We start from the raw sequence: 18,354 nt of genomic DNA on the forward strand, positions 1-18,354 counted from the left end.
CACCGACTATAAAAAATAAACACAACTTAAAAACAGGTAAAAAGACCACCGAGCAGTTTTGTATTTGGTCAACTTTAAAAAAAGAAAATCAGAACTGATTGCTTTAATTTTTGTCAAAGCCGGTCGCGGCCGGAAAGGGAGAACCTATTGGTGGATTTCCAAAATCCCAATGTTGGAAATCTGCTGTTTCATGGACATTTCTCAGCCCTGAGTTACTTGTGAACTCGCTGGTGTGTCAGCAGGTTGGATGAAGTAGTGAATCTCTTCTCACACTCTGAGCAGGTGAACGGCCTCTCCGCAGTGTGAACTCGCTGGTGTGTCAGCCGGTTGGATGAAGTAGTGAATCTCTTCTCACACTCTGAGCAGGTGAACGGCCTCTCCCCAGTGTGAACTCGCTGGTGTGTCAGCCGGTTGGATGAAGTCGTGAATCTCTTCCCACACTCTGAGCAGGTGAACGGCCTCTCCCCAGTGTGAACTCGCTGGTGTGTCAGCCGGTTGGATGAAGTAGTGAATCTCTTCTCACACTCTGAGCAGGAGAATGACCTCTATCGAGTGAGAGCTCGTTGGTGTGTCAGAAGATGGAATGAAGTAATGAATCCCCTACTGTGTTCTGAACAGGTGAATGGCCGCTCCCCATTGTGAACTCGCTGGTGTCTGAGCAGGTGGGATGAAGTAATGAATCCTTTCCCACACACAGAGCAGATGAACGGTCTCTCTGCAGTGTGACTGCGCTGGTGTACAGTGAGCTCAGATGATTGCTTGAACCCAGCCCTGCAATAAGAACACCTGAACGGTCTCTCCTCAGTGTGAACACGTTGATGGGACATCAGTTCAGTAGTACTCAGAGAGTAGTAAGGGCGTGGAATGCCCTGCCTGCAGCAGTAGTAGATTCGCCAACTTTAAGGGCATTTAAGTGGACATTGGATAGACACATGGATGAAAATGGAATAGTGTAGGTCAGATGGTTTCACAGGTCGGCGCAACATCGAGGGCCGAAGGGCCTGTACTGCGCTGTAATGTTCTAATTCTAATTCTAAAAACATTTATAGCAATTCCCACAATCTGGACATTTAAAAGGTCTCTCCCCAGTATGAACTCGCTGGTGTTTCAGCAGGTAGGATGACTGAGTGAATCCCTTCCCACACTCAGAGCAGGTGAACAGCCTCTCCAGAGTGTGACTGCATGGATGGGTTTCCAGCTCAAATGGATGATTCAATCCTTTCCACAGTTCCCATATTTACATGGTTTCTTCCCAGTGTGACTGCACTTGTGTTTCAACAGGCCCGATGATCGGCTGAAACCTCTTCCACACACAGAACACGTGTACAGTTTCTCCCCACTGTGATCAGTGCTTTTTCCTTCCATGTTCAAAATCCAGTGATATTTGGGTTGCGATAAATTGGGCAAGTCCTTCAGAACCCGATCAAATGTTTGCTTTGCATTTCACAACTGCAAATCCTCCTCTTCTAAAACCCTGTGAAATTGCATGAAAATGGAAAATTTGTCTGTGAGAGAAGCCACAAAAACACAAAGGCAGGTTGTGAAATGGAGCTGAATGAATCTGGTAATTCATGGGACTGACAATAGGAAAAAGTGACCATGAAAGCTGCTGGATTGATGGACAACCCCAACTGGTTCACTAATGTCCTTCAGGGAAGGGAACCTGCCAACCAGTCTGGACCTACACAAGACTCTGCCCTCTATAGGAGGAAGGAGGGAGAGGAAAAAAAAGAGAGGGAGGGAGGGAGGAGAGGAGGGTGATTTTATGTATGTACAATTGGACCAGAACTTTGAACAGAACCTCCCAAACCCTCAACTTCCATCATCTAGAAGGACCAGGGTAGCAGGTGTATGTGAACACCATCACCTCAAAGTTCCCCTCCAAGTCACACACCATCCTGACTGTCTGACATCCAGTACTGGATGAACAGAACTTTCCTCCAATTAAAGATTGGGAAGTCTTCACTTCCTGCCACGAACTTCACTCTCTGGGCACCAACTTTATCCTTCTCACTGGCAACTGTCTGAGGCTAAACCAGACCATTCATAACCTTAGTATCATATTTGACCCCAAGATGAGCTTCAAACTGCATATCAGCACCATCACTCAGACTGCCTAGTTCCACCTCAGTAACATCGCCAGACTTCACCACTGTCTCAGCTCATCTGCCTCTGAAACATACATTCATGTATTTGTTACCTCTCAACTTGACTATTCTAACACATTCCTGGCCAGCATCCCACATTCTACCCTCCATAAACTTTAGATCATCCAAAACTCTGCTGCCTGTGTCGTTACTCGAACCACGTCCTGTTCACCCATCACAACTGTGCTCACTGGCCGACACAGGCTCCCAGTTAAATAGCACCTCAATTTTAAAATACTCATCCTTGCTTTCAAATCTCTCCATACCCTCACGCCTCACTATCTCTACAATCTCCTCCAGCTCTAGCAGACAGAGTTTCGAAACACTCAGCAACACAACTACAGTGAAACATCCTCGGAGGAAAAGGGGGTGCAGTGTGTGATGCAACTCACAAGGACCTTGTCCGCCGCCATCACTCACACTGCTTGGCATTGCGCTTCCGCGAAAAGTAGTTCGGCACTGCGCATGCCTGGACTCCAATGCCGTGAACCGTGAACATTTTTTTTTAACGCCGACAATGTTGGGTTGAAGCCCCGCCATTGAACTTCCCAATATAAGCGCTGGAAGGGAGTGGGAGAGTCATCGAAAATGACGAGTCAAAGGGCATCGGAGGGAGCGGGGAAGATAAGCTGTGATTGAGCATGAAACTGAATGCGGTGATTGAAGCGGTGATCACGGGAGGGAGCAGGGACCTGAATGCGACCATTGAGGCGGTTTGGATTTAATTCGCGTTTTGTGTCAAATTCAGCAGTGCCATCTTTACTCCTGGCAGCTGCCTGAGGCACAGTGACGATTCAGTCGATGAGGTTGCATTTGCGCATGTACCAGTGATGCAGCACCTATTTGGTTTCGTTGCCAGCAAACGCGCCATTAATATATGTTTGCTGCTTTGTACCATTTTACTTTTCTGAGTATGAACCATGTACTACCCCTCCATTCCCCGACTGGTAAATGGCAGCCTATAGTGCCCAGAATGCACCGCGCGCAGAAATATGACCTATCTCCACCCCAAGAACCGCAACACGCACGCATCAGAAGGCTCCGCCCCACGGAGTCGTCTGTCTCCGCGGAGCATGCGCGGTGCCGTTCCCGGAAGTTGAGCGCAGCCTCGGTAACACCGAGTTTCAACGGCTCTCAGGCCCTGAATCAGAGCCGCCGGGTTCGGCGGACGTGCGGCGAGAACCCCGGGGGAAGGGAGGGGCAGCATTAAAGTGATGGTGCAGCGACTTCAGTATCCGAGCCGCCATTTCCCAGTTTCTTCTCCCGTTTCCAGCGAGTCAGGAAGCCTGTGAGTTGATTGGCTGGTAAGTTTTGTAACTTTGTTTCCCTTTCTCCAAAGTTCGGAAGTTTGTCCAAGGAGCTGGAAATTAAACATTCCAGTTTTCATCAGAATAAGGGGCAGCTTCCTGAGATTTAACTGACACCAATAGAAGGGAAGTGAGTAGCCGGTGAGTAGTCTTTTATTTTTAAGTATTGAGGTTTATTATTTATTTATTTAGAGATACAGCACTGAAACAGGTCCTTCGGCCCACCGAGTCTGTGCCGACCATCAACCAGCCATTTATATTAATCCTACATTAATCCCATATTCCTACCACAAGCCCTCAATTCCCCTACCACCTACCTGCACTAGGGGCAATTTACAATCGCCAATTTACTTATCAACCTGCAAATCTTTGGCTGTGGGAGGAAACCGGAGCACCCAGCAGAAACCCACGTACAGGCCGAATGGCCTGTTCCTGTGCTGAACTGTTCTTTGTTCTTTGTTTGTGATTGGTTGGGTAATTAACAACTGTTAGTCAATTTAATTAGCTTTAAAAAATAAGGGGAAAGTTGTTTAAAAAAAGACCTCGAGTGATAAAGTGAGTTCTAAGAGTGTGTTTTTTTTTAAATTAGAGTAATTTAGATTGTCGTGGGTAGTGTTTGGAGTAGAACAATCCTCTCGTGTAATTAATATTTTTTAAAGGGAGTAACTAATTAATCTAAAGGTAAGTCATGGCAGGAGAGCTCAGCCCCGTGATATGCTCCTCCTGCGCGATGTGGGAAATCAGAGATGCTTCCAGTGTCCCTGACGACCATGTGTGCAGGAAGTGGATCCAGCTGCAGCTACTGACTACCCGCATTATGGAGCTGGAGCTGCAGGTGGATTCACTGTGGAGCATCGGCGATGCTGAGGACGTTGTGGATAGCACGTTTAGAGAGGTGGTCACAGTGCAGGTAATGGCTGCACAGGCAGAAATGAGATGGGTGACCACCAGATGGAGTAGTAGGCGCAGGCAGGTTGTGCAGGAGTCCCCTGTAGCCATCCCCCTCTCAAACAGATAGACCACTTTGGATACTGTTGGGGGGAATGACCTCCCAGCGGAAAGCAGCAGCAGCCAAGTTTGTGTTACCACGCATGGCTCTGCTGCACAGCAGGGGAGGAAAAGGACTGCAAGAACTATACTGATAATGGATTCTATCGTAAGGGATACAGATAGGCATTTCTGTGGCGACAAACATGACTTCAGGATGGTATGTTGCCTCCCTGGTGCTAGGGTCAAGTTAGTCACGGAATGGCAGCAGGACATTCTGAAGGGGGGGGGGGGCGAATAGTCAGAGGTCGTGGAACACATTGGTACCAACGACGGAGGTAAAAAGAGGATGAAGACCTGAAACAAGAATTTAGGGAGCTAGGTGGCAGATTAAAAAGCAGGACCTCAAAGGTTGTAATCTCTGGATTACTCCAGTGCCACATGCTAGTGAGTATAGGAATAGGAGGATAGAGCAGATGAATGCGTGGCTGAAGAGATGGTGCAGGAGGGAGGGCTTTAGCTTCCTGGATCACTGGGTCTGTTTCTGGCAAAGGTGGGACCCGTATAAGTTGGACGAACATCCTTGCTGGGAGGTTTACGAGTGCTGTTGGGGGCAGTTTCAACACATTTGGCAGAGGAATGGGATACAGAGTGGAGGTATAGGAGTGGGTGATGCTCAGTCAAATCTCGAAGAGAAACTGAGTCAGTCTGTTAGGCAGAGCAAATATAGACCTGTTAAGGCACAAGTGACAAATGCAAGGCTGGATTGCATTTATTTTAATGCAAGACAGATGAATTGAGGGTGTTGATTAGCATATGGGATTATGATATAGTTGCTATCACGGAGATGGTTGAGGGAAGGGCAGGACTGGCAGCTCAATATTCCAGGGTATAGAATCTTCAGGTGTGACAGGAGAAGGGATAAAAGAGGCGGTCGCATTGCACTGTTGATCAAGGAGTCAATTACTGCAGTTTCTTTTCTTTCTTCTTTTGGGCCTCCTTATCTCGAGAGACAATGGATACGCGCCTGGAGGTGGTCAGTGGTTTGTGAAGCAGCGCCTGGAGTGGCTATAAAGGCCAATTCTGGAGTGACAGGCTCTTCCACAGGTGCTGCAGAGAAATTTGTTTGTCGGGGCTGTTGCACAGTTGGCTCTCCCCTTGCGCCTCTGTCTTTTTTCCTGCCAACTACTGAGTCTCTTCGACTCGCCACAATTTAGCCCTGTCTTTATGGCTGCCCGCCAGCTCTGGCGAATGCTGGCAACTGACTCCCACGACTTGTGATCAATGTCACACGATTTCATGTCGAGTTTGCAGACGTCTTTATAGCGGAGACATGGACGGCCGGTGGGTCTGATACCAGTGGCGAGCACGCTGTACAATGTGTCTTTGGGGATCCTGCCATCTTCCATGCGACTCACATGGCCAAGCCATCTCAAGCGCCGCTGACTCAGTAGTGTGTATAAGCTGGGGGTGTTGGCCGCTTCAAGGACTTCTGTGTTGGAGATATAGTCCTGCCACCTGATGCCAAGTATTCTCCGAAGACAGCGAAGATGGAATGAATTGAGACGTCGCTCTTGGCTGGCATACGTTGTCCAGGCCTCGCTGCCGTAGAGCAAGGTACTGAGGACACAGGCCTGATACACTCGGAGTTTTGTGTTCCGTGTCAGTGCGCCATTTTCCCACACTCTCTTGGCCAGTCTGGACATAGCAGTGGAAGCCTTACCCATGCGCTTGTTGATTTCTGCATCTCGAGACAGGTTACTGGTGATAGTTGAGCCTAGGTAGGTGAACTCTTGAACCACTTCCAGAGCGTGGTCGCCAATATTGATGGATGGAGCATTTCTGACGTCCTGCCCCATGATGTTCGTTTTCTTGAGGCTGATGGTTAGGCCAAATTCATTGCAGGCAGACGCAAACCTGTCGAAGGAGGGATGATATCTGAGAAGGTTCTTCAAATGAGGCCAGATGAGTAGAACTTGAAAACAAAAAGGGGGCAATCACTTGGCTGGGAGTGTACTGCAGGCCTCCAAACAGTCAGGGAGAGATAGAGGAGCAGATATGTAGGCAAATCTCAGAGAGGTGTAAAAATAATGGAGTAATAATAGGGGATTTCAACTTACCTGATATCAACTGGGATGGTCTGAGTGTAAAAGACTTAAAGGGGGCGGAGTTCTTAAAATATATACAGGAGACTTTTTTGAGCCAGTACCTAGAAAGTGCAACAAGAAAAGGCGCAGTACTGGACCTAATCCTAGGGAATGATGCTGGACAAGTGGTAGAAGTGTCAGTGGGGGTGCATTTCGGGGATAGTGACCATAACTCTAAGAAAAAGACAAAGGCGGGCTGGAAATAAAAGTACTGAATTGGGGGAAGGCCGAGTTCAATATGATAAAACAGGATCTGGCCAAAGTGGACTGGGAGCAGCTACTTGTAGGAAAGTCTGCATCAGACCAGTGCGAGTCATTCAAAGAGGAAATAGTGAGGGTTCAGAGGCAACGTGTACCCGTAAAGGTGAAGGGTAGGACCAACAAGTCCAGGGAAACCTGGATGTCAAGGGATATAGAGGATTGGATCAGAAAAAAAAAAGGAGGCTTATGCCAGATTCAAAGTGCTGAAAACAGCAGAGGACCTGGAGGAGTATAGAAAGTGTAGTTTGTGGGGTGGGGGGGGTACAAAAAAAAGTAATTAGGAGAGCAAAGAGGGGGCATGAAAAAACACTGGCGGGCAAGATCAAGGAAAACGCTAAGGCATTTTCTAAGTATATTAAGGGCAAGAGGATAAGCAGTGAAAGAGTGGGGCCCATTAGGGACCAAAGTGCCAATCTGTGTGTGAAGTCGGAGGACATAGGTGAGGTTTTAAATGATTACTTTGCATCTGTGTTCACTATGGAGAAGGATGATGTAGGTGTAGAGATCAGGGAGGGGGATTGTGATACACTTGAACATATTAGCATTGAAAGTGAGGAAGTATTAGCTGTTTTAGCGGGCTTAAAAGTGGATAAATCCCCAGTCCCAGATGAGATGTATCCCAGGCTGTTATGTGAGGCAAGGGAGGAGAGAGCAAGGGCTCTGACATAAATTTTCAGATCCTCTCTGGTCACAGGAGAGGTACCAGAGGACTGGAGGACTACGAATGTGGTGCCATTATCAAGAAGGGTAGCAGGGATAAACCAGGTACTGACAGGCCAGTGAGTCTAACATCAGTGGCTGGGAAAACATTGGAAAAAATTCTGAGGGACAGGATTAATCTCCACTTGGAGAGGCAGGGATTAATCAGGGATAGTCAGCATGTCTTTGTTAGGGGGAGATCGTGTCTAACTAACTTGATTGAATTTTTCAAGGCAGTGACTAGGTGTGTAGATGAGGGTAAAGCAGTTGATGTAGTCTGCATGGACTTCAGTAAGCTTTTGATAAGGTCCCACATGGGAGAGTGGTTAAGAAGGTCAGAGCCCATGGGATCCAGGGCAATTTGGCAAATTGGATCCAAAATTGGCTTAGTGGCAGGAGGCAGAGGGTGATGGTCGAGGGTTGTTTTTGCGAGTGGAAACCCGAGACCAGTGGTGTACCGCAGGGATCGGTACTGGGACCCTTACTGTTTGTAGTGTACATTAATGATTTAGATGTGAATATAGGAGGCATGATAAGTAAATTCGCAGTTGACATGAAAATTGGTGGTGTCGTAAATAGTGAGGAGGAAAGCCTTAGATTACAGGACGATATCGATGGGCTGGTAAGATGGGCAGAGCAGTGGCAAATGGAATTTAATCCTGAGAAGTGTGAGGTGATGCATTTTGGGAGGACTAACAAGGCAAGGGAATATACAATGGATGGTAGGACCCCAGGAAGTACAGAGGGTCAGAGGGACCTTGGTGTACTTGTCCATAGATCACTGAAGGCAGCAGCACAGGTAGATAAGGTGGTTAGGAAGGCATATGGGATACTTGCCTTTATCAGCTGAGGCATAGAATATAAGAGCTGGGAGGTTATGGTGGAACTGTATAAAACGCTAGTTAGGCCACAGCTGGAGTACTGTGTACAATTCTAGGCACCACACTATAGGAAGGATGTGATTGCACTGGAGAGGGTGCAGAGAAGTATCACAAGGATGTTGCCTGGTCTGGAGCATTTCAGGTATGAAGAGAGACTGAAATGGCTGGGGTTGTTTTCATTAGAGCAGAGAAGGCTGAAGGGGGACATGATTGAGGTATTCAAATTTATGAGGGGCATTGATAGGTTAGATAGGAAGAAACTTTTTCCCTTCGTGGAGGTGTCAATAACCAGGAGACATTGATTTAAGGTAAGGGGCAGGAGGTTGAGAGAGGATTTGTGGGGAAAAAAAAAGTTTCACCCAGAGGGTGGTTGGAATCTGAAAAGCACTGCCTGAAGAGGTGGTAGAGGCAGGAACCCTCACAACATTTAACAAGTATTTAGATGAGCACTTGAAACGCCATAGCAGACAAGACTATGGGCCAAGTGCTGGAAAATGGGATTAGAATAGTTAGGTGCTTGATGACCGGCACGGACAGGATGGGCCGAAGTGCCTGTTTCTGTGCTGTATAACTCTCTGACTCTATTTACAGCACAGGAGGAGGCCATTCCGCCCATTGTATCTGTTCATCCCACTTTCCAGTTGTTACAACCTCAGAGATTGTCAATATGAAAAATATGAGATATGAATCCCCAGACCACACTAATAAATTACACAAGATTTCACATTTTCAGTCTTTTGTTCTAATAACTACACTAAAAGAAATCCACAATTATCTAAACAGCACTTTGATTGTAAATTGTGGTGTCAGCTATTTACAAAGATATTTTCTTTACTTATTCAACACTTGACTATCTCACACCACACTGATACATTACACAGTCCTTTTTGATAACAAAAGCCTTTGCAGTTACAAGTCCCAAATTCCTGCCAATGATGGGGCTGCTCCGACCTCTGGAGTGCACATCCTGTGTAATGTGCCAACTCCAGATAACCATTTGTGTAGGAAGTATCATTGGGGGAGGTGGTGACATCGGGGTAATGTCACTGGAACATGGGTTCGAATCCCACCACGGCAGATGGTGACATTTAAATTCAATTAATAAATCTGCAATTAAAAAGCCATCTGGTTCATGAGATGGGAAATCTGCTGTCCTTACCTGGTCTGGCCTACATGTGACTCCAGATCTACAGCAATGTGGCTGACTCTGAAATGCCCTCTGAAATGGCCGAGCGAGCCTCTCAGTTGTCAAGGGCAGTTTGGGATGGACAATAAATACTGGCCGAGCCAGCAACACCCACATCACATGGATGAAGATAAAACAAGTTGCAGCACCTCGAGCTCCGGTTTTCGGAGCATGAACTGCAGCTGGTGTCACTGCGGTGCATCCATGAGGTGAGAGATTTGTGGACAGCACGTTTCTCGATATGGTCACCCTGCAGCTGAAGAGTATGCAGGGAGAGAGGCAATGGGTGGCCAACTGACAGTCAAGAAGAAACAGGCAGGGAATGCAGGAGACCCCTGAGTGCATCTCACTCTCCAACCAGTATTCAGTTCTGAATACTGATGAAAGTGATGGTTCATCTAAGGAGTGCAGCCAGAGTCAAGGCCATGGCAGCACAGTTGGATCAGCTTCACAGAGGGTCACAAAGCTGACTGACTGAGCAATAGTGATAGGAGATTTGATAGGGGAATACACAGGCGTTTCTGCAGCCGCAGACGTGAATCCAGGCTGGTGTGTGGCCTCCCTCAGGACAATGTACAGCAGGGTGCATGTACAGTCATCCTGGGCCAGGAAGCAGGAGGAGAGAATGTTGTGAATTTCTATCCTGGACTGACAGTGATGGTTTTTGTAAACTCCTTTTACAGGGGCTTAGAAGCAGGGGATATGCAGATGGGGAATCTCGAGCCAAACATCACATCAAGATCTGACAGAGTCACTCGATACATCAGGACCTGAATATCATCGGCCTTTGAATGTGGAAGGAGAAAGCTTTGTCTGTTCTGTCTGTGGGAAAAGATTTCAGGTATCAGTGAGAGTGGAAAAGCACTGAGATACACAAAGCCCTGGTTAGACCACACCTGGAATATTGTGTTCAGTTCTGGGCACCACACCTTCGGAAGGATATAATGGCCTTGGAGGGAGTGCAGGGTAGATTTACCTGAATGATACCTGGACTCCAAGGGTTAAATTACGAGGAGAGATTACACAAATGAATCAGAGTCATTACAGCACAGGAGGAGGACATTGATCTTTTTGATTCCATCCCACTCTCTGCAGAACAATCCAGTCAGTCCCATTCCCCCACTCTATCCCCGTAGTCCTGCAGGTTTATTTGCCTCAAGTGCCCATCTAATTTCCTTTTGTAATCACTGATCATCTCCACTTCCACCACCCTCGTAGGCAGTGAGTTCCAGGTCATTATCATTCACTGTGTAAAAAAACTGCTTCCTCACATCCCTCCTGTATCTCAAAACCTGAATCTGTGTCCACTAATCCTTGTATCATCAGCTAATGGGAACAGCTTTTCTTGGTCTGTCTTATCTAAACCTGTCATCATTTTCAACACCTCTATCAGATCTCCCCTCAATCTCCTTTGCTCCAAGGAGAACAACACCAGCTCCTCCAACCTAACCTTGTAGTTAAATTCTCTCATCTCAGAAACCATTCTGATAAATCTCTGCACCCTCTCAAGGACCTTCACATCCTTCCTAAAGTGTGGTGACCAGAACTGGATGCAATACTCTAGTTGTGGCCTAACCAGAGCTTTATAAATGTTCAGCATAACTTCCTTCCTTTTGTGTTCAATACCTCGATTTATGAGGCCCAAGATCCCATTTGCTTTGCCAACTGTTCCCTCGATACATCCTTCCACTTTCAGTGATCTCTGCACATGAACCCTCAGGTCTCTCTATCCCTGCAAACTTTTTAGAACCGTACCATTAAGTGTTTGTTGCCTCTCCCTATTCCTTCTGCCAGAATGAATCACCTCACTGTGAGGGTTGTAGTCCCTGGAATTCAGAAGATTAAGGGGTGATTTGATCAAAGTTTTCAAGATATTAATTGAAACTGATAGGGTAGATAGAGAGAAACTCTTCTCCATCACCTGCAGTACTCGGCAGCATCATCTAAAACATAGAGCCAGAACTTTCATTAATCCACCCCTGGGCCCAGTGAACCTGAGCATTAATCCACCCAGGCTGAATGTGCACAGAATTACAGCCCAGAAACAGGCCGTTCAGCCCCTCTAGTCTGTGCTGCTGTTTATAATCCACATGAGCCTCCTCCCAATCTAATTACATCATCCCACCCTGCCCTCATATCCCTCTATTCCCTTCTCCCTCATAAATGTATTGAGCCTCCCCTTAAATACATCATTGTTATCACCTTCAATCACTCCACATGGCAGTGAGTTCCACATTCTCACCACTCTCTGAGTAGACAAATTCCTCCTAAGTTCTCTATTTGACCTGTTAATGTCTGTATTATATTGCTGCCCCCTTGTTCTGACTCCCTGATAATTTTAAAGACCTCTATCAGATCTACTCCTCGTCTTCTCTTTTCCAGAGCAAGGATCCCCAGCCTGCTCAATCTTGCTGGATAGTAACATCCTCTCTGGTGACATCTTTGTAAATCTATTCTGCACTTTCTTCAGTCTTCAATATCCTTTTTTAATCTGGAGACCAGAACTGCTCACAGTCCTTCTAAGTGAGGTTCTCTATAAATTCAACATTCCCTCCCTGCTGTTACATTGCATTCCTCGAGAAAAGAACATCAGCTCTTTCTTTGCTCTCTTATCCACTTGTGTTGCTCCTTTTAGTGATTTATGTGACTCTGTTCCCAGATCTCTTTGCTCCTCTGCTCCATTTAAGTTCTTACATTCTAACCAATAACTGGCCTCCTTATTCCTCCTCCCAAAATGAACCAGCTCACATTTCACTATGTTGAATTTCATTTCCCATTTATCTGTCCAGTCTGCCAGCCTGTTTATGTCTTCCTGGATTTCAATGCACTCCTCCACATTATTAGTTCTATCATCCAGTTTGGTGTCAACTACAAGTTATGAAAACATCCCTCTAATTCCTGAGTCCAAATGTGGGTGAAGAACAGAATTCCCAGTGTACTTCATACCATAGTTGATGTCCCGGGCACTCGGGTTTCTGTATAATTTATTTAATAATTTTGTCCATTGTCTCTCTGGCCCTGATCTCAATGGGATGACACAAAATCATCCATTCAATATTTGGAGCTTTCAGTGGAGGATTCATTACCCAGGACTCCCGTGATAAGGGTCAGTCCCTTTTCAATGACCACAGGGGCCCGGTGTATTGGCGTGGGATCGAACAGTGCACTGAGCATGGCCAGCGTAGGAAATGGAGATGGACTGAGATGGACCAGGTGGATCGGGAGGCGAGAGGAGATTGTGGGTACAGGGGAGGAATTGGAGCCGTGGGTGGGCTCGGAGGCTTCATATACACCTGGGGTAGGCCAAGAGGCCCTGTGTTTACCTCATGGTGACAGGCCCGGGGGAGAGGGGTCACTGGCCGCCATCTTGGACAGGGCGGGGTCAGGGTGCAAGCACAGCCATCTTGGTGAAGGCACAGAGAGCAAACAGGACCTGACAAACTGTTTCCAACTGGGTCCGAGTGCCCAGGAGATGGAGCATCCTGGACAATAGGGTTTTCAGCAGCTTCACCCACTCTCAGGCTGCATGTGATGTTTGCAGCCTTGAAGAGTCCATGGGCCATGTATATATTCACTGTGAGAGGTTACAGCCCCTGTATCGTTACCCGAAGGGGCTGCTTCTCAACTTAGAATCCTGGAAATTTACAGTACGGAAGGAGGCCATTCGGCCCATCGTGTCCTCGTTGGCTGACAAGGAGCCATCCAGCCGAATCCCGCTTTCCAGCTCTTGGTCCATAGTGTGATGATCCTGTATTTTTTTTCTAGGAAGAATGCAGTGTGCCTTTAAGGCTGGAAAAGGAGCAGTACTGCTTTGAGGCAACAAGCTCCAGAGACTGAGTCAAAGAATGTATTCTCGTTGCCCCGGGATACATCCACTCAGAGACTGAAGATCGAGAGATGCATTGTTTCCAATTGACATTTGAAACTAGTTGAAAAAGTAGCATTTGAGACACCGTTAACAGAGACAGACACAGATGATCATCCAGCATATACTGAAGGAAAAGAGAGCACTCTCTTGGTTTATTTAAACCCTATTTATTATACTCTCAGAATTCTGATGTCAAGCCAGATTAATTTCTAAAAAAAAATATCCAATTCCTTTAACTACTGAACTGTAATTGTTGAAATTTATCGCTGGAGAAGAACAGCATCAATTCAACTGCTGAACTAGACTGTGGACTGTTCTACTGTTGAAGAAACTCTTATTTTCTCCCCCCATCACACGGCTGTGAGGACTTCAAGCAACATTGGACTATTCCATTTAGGAAGATTTCACTTCGGCAGGAGCATAAATATGCAAAGTCACTATTTTTTCTGTTTTAACTGTTTATATGTTAGTAGTGTTTAAGAATTTAGTTTTTCTAATTAAACAGTTAATTTGTTGATCTAAAGACACCTGGTTTGGTTAGCCTTATTCGGGGGTTAATAGATGGTACAATTTGGCTGGATCTTTAATTTGGAATGTTTAAAATGTCAGGCGATCTGTGAGGGACGGGACTGAATCAACAGTGCGTTTCTCCCACCACTATCAAAATTGGATATTTTGACTGGGGGGGCTTTGACTTGAGCGGTCGGTCGTAATAATACCCTTGTAGTTTAGGGCACTTCACGTGCATATCCAAGTACTTTTTAATTGTTGTGAGGGTTTCTGCCTCTACCACCCTCCCAGGCAGTGAGTTGCAGATCCCCACCACCCTCTGTCTGAAAACATTTCCCCTCAAATCCCTTTTAAATTTCCTACCTCTTTCTCTAAATCTATGCCCCTGGTTATGGACCCCTCAGCCAAGGGGAATTGGTCCTTCCTATCCACTCTATTTAGACCCATCATCATTTTCTACACTTCAATTCGGTCTCCCCTCAGCCTCCTCTGTTCCAAAGAAAACAACCCTCACCTATCCAATATTTCCTCAGAACGAAAATTCTCCAATCCAGCCAACATCCTTGTAAATCTCCTCTGTATTTTCTCTAATATAGCCACATCTTTCCTGCAGTGCTTTGACCAGAACTGTACACAGTCCTCCAGCTGTGTCCAAACCAGTGTTTTATACATTTCCAACATAACCTCCATGCTCTTGTATTCTCTGCCTTGGTTAATAAAGGCAAGTATCTCTTACGCCTTATGTACCTGCCCAGCCATGTTCAGGGATCTATGAACATGCACTCCAAGGCCCCTCTGTTCCTTTATACTTCTCAATATCCTACCATTTATTGTGTATTCCCTTGCCTTGTTAGCTGTCTCCAAATACATTACCTCACACTTCTCCGGATTGAATTCCATTTGTCACTATTCTGCCCACCTAACCAGTCCATTGATATCTTCCTGCAGTTTACAGCTTTCTTCTTCATTATCAACCACATGGTCAATTTTTGTTTCATCTGCAAACTTTTTAATCAAATCCCCTACATTCAAGTCCAAACCATTGATCTCTCGAACAAAAAGCCAGTACTGATCCCTGCAGAACCTCACTGAAAACAGCCTTCCAGTCACACAAACACTCATCAACCATTACTCTTTGCTTCCTGCCTCTGAGTCAATTTTGGCTCTAACTTGCTGTTTTGTGTTGGATCCCATGGGCTTGTCATTCATGACCAGTCTGCCTTGTGGGACCTTATCAATGGCCTTGGTTACAGTTTAACCCCATTCTCCTAATCTCTGGCCACTCGGTGTGGAGGTGGGGTGGGAAGGTTGGAGGATCTTTTCCGGGACCTGCTCTTGGGCCTGATTAAAACACCACCCACACCCACAGCCCTTTCGATGACCTGCCCTTCCAAAACCCCCCAGTCCCACCAATGCCCTCCTCACCCTCACCTCATCCACCCCAAACCCACCCAGGTTTGTATCTGTCTTGTATATTTAAACATTCAGTTCTCACCTTCTCCATCTCTCTCTCTCCCTCTCGCTCAGGCTGAGAAACAATGTGTAGGTCCGGGATGTACAGGGACCATGTTGGGAGTGGGGGTGTCACTCTGGCTGCTGCCCTGTCTTCCCTGGTCTTGTCCATGCCGGGGTGGCCTTCTGCAACCGGTGGACACCTCAGGATGCAGAGTGTCTCATGGACACTGGGAGCAATGTTCTGGTTCAGTTGGGAAGGTTCCCTTTGCTTCTGTTACAATTTGTTGCTTATTTTGGCTTCTTTTAGTTTGAATGGATCACATGTTTGGGGGAAACAAGAGAGGAAAGAATGTTCCATGGAAACTAGAACTGTCTGTTCTGAATTTCTATCCTGGATTGACAGTGCTGACTTTTGTAAACTCCTTTTACAGGGTATTAGAAGGGGAGGATTTACTGACGGGAAATTCAAACCAAACATCACATCAAGATCTGACAGAAACACTCGATTCATCAGGACCTGAATATCATCGGACTGAGAATGTGGAAGGAGAAATGTTTGTCTGTTCTGCCTGTGGGAAAAGATTTCAAACATCAGTGTGACTGGAAAAGCACCGAGACGCACACACACCCGAGTGAGAGTGTTCCAGTGACTGACTGTGGAAAGAGCTTTAACCAGTTACACAGCCTGAAAAAACATCACACCATTCACAACGGGGAGAATCCGTACACGTGTTCTGTGTGTGGATGAGGCTTCAACTGATCATCCAACCTGGAGAGACACAAGGACACCCTCGCCATGGAGAAACCATGGAAATGTGGGGACTGTGGGAAGGGATTCGGTTCTCCATCAAAGCTGGATATTCATTAACTCAGTCACACTGGGGAGAGGCCGTTCACCGGCTCCGTGTGTGGGAAGGGATTCACTGTTATCCCACCTGCTGACACACCAGCAAGTTCACACTGGGGAGAGGCCATTCACCTGCTGTGTGTGTGGGAAGGGATTCACTCAGTTATCCCACCTGCTGACACAGCAGAGAATTCACAAGGGTAGGTTGGAGAAGTTGGGGTTATTCTCCTTGGAGCAAAGGAGATTGAGGGAAAATTTCATAGAAATGCACAAGATTCTGAGAGACTTTGATAAATTAGACAAAGAAAAACTGTTCCCATGAACTAATGGTACAAGAACTAGGGAACACAGATTGAAGGTTTTGAGTAAGAGTTGAAGCAGGAATGTGAGGAAGAACTTCTTATGCAGCAAGTGGTTCTGACCTGGAACTTGCTGCCAATGTGTGTGGTGGAAATGGAAATAATCAATGATTTTCAAAGGAAACTGGATGGTCACTTGAAGGAAATAAACTTGCAGGGCTATGGGCTGATGTGGGGCAGTGGGACTGAGTGGATTGCTCCCTGGAGAGCTGACATGGAATTGATGGGCCAAATGGCCTTGTTCTGTGCTGTAAATGATGCTGTGTCTCTGTGACTGTGTTTTGAGACAGGATATCTCAGCTCTCCACCCTGGGATTCTCAGTATGAACAGGATTCGGAGTGGGGAGGACTCACTATCCATGGTTTACTGGAAATGTTAAAGGTCATATCAAAATTAAAGGAAAAGCATATAATTGCACAAAGATGGGTGGCAGATCAGAATGTTGGACAGAATATAGAAAAACAGTAAAGAATGACTAAAAGATTGATAAGGAGTGCAGATTGTAAACAGAGTCTGGAGGTATGTGTTTGCTGAGTGGTGAGTTCAGTGAAGGGGAGAGGAGGTGCTCCTTTTTTCTACTTTTTTGTCTTCCAGTATTTGGTTCTTGTTTCTGTGCAGTGAAAGGTGCTGGTTGGTTGAGTAACTGGTCACATATTCCACTTCTAAGTAGTCTGGTAAGTTAAGGTACGGCAGTGCAGCTTGGCTGAGTGCAATGCACAGCTTGTGACATGTGGGATGTCATGGACGCACCATGTGTCCCAGACAAACATATCTGCAGGAAGTGTCACCGGCTGCACAAGCTTGAGCTCTAGGGTTTGGAGCTCGAGCAGTGGCTGGAGTCACTGTGGTGCATCCACAATGCAGAGAACTACATGGATAGCAGGTTTAGGGAGGTGATCACACCACAGGTTAGAAGCATGCAGGAGGATAAGGAATGGGTAACCGACAGACAGTCTAAGAGAACCAGGCAGGTAGTGCAGGAGTCCCCTGATATGATCTCACTTGCTAATCGGTTTTCCATTTTGGATACTGGTGTGGGTGATGGTTCCTCAGAGGAGTGCAGACAGAGCCAAGTTTGTGGCACCACAGGTGGCTCAGCTGCACAGGAGGGGAGGAGGAAGAGTGGAAGAACAGTAGTGATGGGGCTTTCATTAGTCAGGGGAACACAGAAGCCTTTCTGCAGCCGTAGATCGGACTCCAGGATGGTGTGTTGCCTCCCTGGTGCCAGGATCAAGGATGTCACGGTACGGCTACAGGACATTGATCTGGGGGAAGGTGAACAGCCAGAGGTCGTGGTCCACGTTGGCACCATTAACATAGATTGAAAGGGTAAATGAGTTCCTGACAACAAATTTTAGAGAACTAGGAAGGAGATTAAAAAAGCAGGGCCTCAAAAGCAGTTATCTGAGGATTACTCCCACTCCCATGTGCAAGTGAGCAAAGTAATAAGAGAATTGACTGATTAAACAGGTGATTGGAGAACTGGTGTGGGAGGGAGGGCATCAGATTTCTGAGGCACTGGGACAGGTGGGACCTGTACAAGATGGACGGGTTGCATCGAAGCAGGATTGGGACTAATATCCTCACAGGGAGATTACTAGTGTTGTTGGGGAGGGTTTAAACTAGATTGGTAAGGGGATGGAAACCTGAGAGGGAGCTCAGATTGGAGGGAAGCAAAACTGGTAACTTGTCAGGGGTA

The 18,354-nt window shown here is 46.6% G+C and overlaps 1 long non-coding RNA gene and 1 pseudogene across 1 annotated transcript; one reads left to right on the forward strand and one right to left on the reverse strand.

Moving 5' to 3' along the window:
* Positions 1 to 212: 212 nt before the first annotated feature.
* LOC137348813 (zinc finger protein 721-like) overlaps positions 213 to 18,354 on the reverse strand; it is a 98,558-nt pseudogene continuing 80,416 nt past the window's right edge.
* LOC137349345 (uncharacterized) lies at positions 3,249 to 14,006 on the forward strand. The gene is made up of 3 exons (XR_010969347.1): positions 3,249 to 3,451; positions 10,299 to 10,456; positions 13,381 to 14,006. It is a non-coding gene; the product is annotated as an uncharacterized lncRNA (long non-coding RNA).

Source organism: Heterodontus francisci, chromosome 34 (assembly GCF_036365525.1).
Source record: "Heterodontus francisci isolate sHetFra1 chromosome 34, sHetFra1.hap1, whole genome shotgun sequence".
Classification (NCBI taxonomy): Eukaryota; Metazoa; Chordata; class Chondrichthyes; order Heterodontiformes; family Heterodontidae; genus Heterodontus; species Heterodontus francisci.